Source organism: Symphalangus syndactylus, chromosome 14 (assembly GCF_028878055.3).
Source record: "Symphalangus syndactylus isolate Jambi chromosome 14, NHGRI_mSymSyn1-v2.1_pri, whole genome shotgun sequence".
NCBI classification, from domain to species: domain Eukaryota; kingdom Metazoa; phylum Chordata; class Mammalia; order Primates; family Hylobatidae; genus Symphalangus; species Symphalangus syndactylus.
Genome location: NC_072436.2, coordinates 34,675,114 through 34,677,711, shown reverse-complemented (window position 1 = coordinate 34,677,711; position 2,598 = coordinate 34,675,114). Strand labels below are relative to the sequence as shown.

Here is a 2,598-nt window from a genome sequence, read left to right as displayed (position 1 = left end):
TAATCTAATTAGTAGTAACTGGGAATTTGCAAGGTCCTATTTAATCACTGAAGGCGATTTCACAAACTATATGGCTTTCTCCTAATCTGTTCTTGCATTCTAACACATCTCTGGTGAGAGGATAGAACTCTTGGTGTATGAATTTATATAACTCCTTCAGTGATTCGGAATTTGTAATGGTGATTTTAACTTATCAAAAAGAAGAGAAAATATTTTATAAAATCTATTTTCATTTTATTTCTACTAGAATATTTTTGCATATGATCAGAGAATGTTATCTTCTGTATTATATAATAATGGCATTATAAAATGTCTCTTTAAAAATAAAATGTACATATACAGTGATTTATGTTTAGATGTGGAAGTTTTGCTCTAACAAATAACAATAAAATTTTATATGAACTGAATGAAACATAATTATTTTCAAAGATTTAATTTCTTTGGTTTCACCACGCACAAAATAGGGGGACTTCATTTACATCTTTATGCAGCTGCATACAATTATTTTAACAAATATGATCCATTACTTTACATCAGTCTGTGCTGCATATTGTATCATAATAGTAAATCATCTGTTTTAATTCTAAACTATATAAAATTCTCAATATGCCTAAATTTTATTTATATCCCACCTTTACTTTTTAAAGGACAATGTGTTGCATATTTTAAAAAGAACAAATGCAATTATTATCATAATGAGAGCATTCTCCTATAAATATATAAAAACCCACAAAGCTTTTTCAGCTTTTTTCAAATCTTTACTATTGTGGTCATTTTACACCAGCTTTGAGATTCAGCTTATCCAAACTTATGGTTCAATTATACCATGAGTAAAGATATTATAAGGGACCAATAGATAACTCAGTAACTCATTTACTTATTTACTTATTTATTTTTAAATATGAAACATTTTATAAATATTTATGTCATCCTTGCACAGGGGCCATGCTAATCTTTTCTGTATTGTTCCCATTTTAGTATATGTGTTGCCAAACTGGACCTTCACTTATTTTTATAGTAAAAGTGTAGTTTGTATTTACTATATACAAAGTTATACAGGAAATTAACATAAATGAATATTTTACTTAATGTAAAATTTTAATTAGATCAATATGGAATTGTTACTTTTATACCAATTTTTATTTTTATTTGAGAAGTAAAAATTCTCAAATATTGTTAACATCATATGATCGAACTTAAATATATATGCAAATTGAAGACTCTTTAGAACGTTAATATTTGACTTAGTGTTTACTGAATCCCACTTATGTGCTAATAGAGAGTTAAAGTGAAGGAAAAGAAGAATATTATGGGAAGTACTCTAAAGCAGTCTAGAATTAAAGAAGAAATAGATATTTGGACACATTTTAAAATATGCTGCAAGTGATAACGTACAGGTATGTCTACAAAAAATATGGTAGTTGGAGACGTAGTCTAACTCAGTATTCTGGAAATATTTTCTATGAAAAAATAAGACTGGAAAAATTCATTTGTGTATATTGAACAATAATGTGTTACATTTGTTGTAATTCTGTTGAACAATTTAACAATTTTACGTTAGGGTGATTTAAAAACCACAATAAGAAAATTACTTATGTATTATCACTGTACCTTTATTTTAATCTCTGTTTCTTCAGTATATAATACACACATGTGCTTATAAAGAAAGATGCAATAATATTTAGTGTGATTTCCATATCAATTTTGTAAAAGAATGGGAACACATACAAGTATAAACACATAAATATCACATATAAATAAATACATGTACCTACGTCATGCCACTCTTTATATATTAGTATGTTCTAATATTTCTTTTTAAATAAAATATTGTAATGAGAAATAGAGGAATAAATTTATAAACATATACTTAACATTCAGTATGATCTAGACCTCATACTAATTTGCTTGTGTAATTTGGGAAAAATATTTGCCTTATCTAAACATTACCATTTTTAATTAAGAACACAGGAATACAGAATATGCTTTTGTGAAAATTAAATGAAATCATTATATAAATATTTTAATCTGAAAAATTCTCATTTTACTGTTTAACAAAAATACAATTTTAATGTCTGCATAATAGCCCTTTATGTCTCTAAAGTACGATTCATATAATTATTCACTCTTTGGCATTTATGTTTTGAATAATTTAGTAATGGCCAAACATATTTATACATATCTACGCATTGTTCTTTGTAATCCACTTATCATAAATTCCTAGAAGTATTATTTGTGGGGCAAAAGTATTATTTGTGGGGCAAAACGTTCTTTATGTAGAGATAGCCAAATTGCTTTATAGAAAGGTTGTAACAACACTTCCAATAGTAGTTTGCCTAATTCATCATGAACTATTGCTAATAGTAGCTAGTTTTTAATTTTAATTTATATAGAGAGAGTTTATGAGTTTGCAAAGATATAATTTGCTTGCATTTAAATTTATTTGAATATTTCTTGTAGATGATTTTTGGTGAATTATATTTCTTTTGAGAGTTGGATGTACATGTTTTAAATTATTCTTATGAGAATATCTTCTTTTTCCTTTTAAATAATGAATTGTCAGGCACCTATATATTAAAGCTTCTAGTACCTGGATAG

General features: G+C 26.3%; 1 pseudogene; it reads right to left on the bottom strand.

Moving 5' to 3' along the window:
• Window positions 1-895: 895 nt before the first annotated feature.
• LOC129463261 (uncharacterized) lies at window positions 896-995 on the bottom strand (annotated as a pseudogene).
• Window positions 996-2,598: the final 1,603 nt, after the last annotated feature.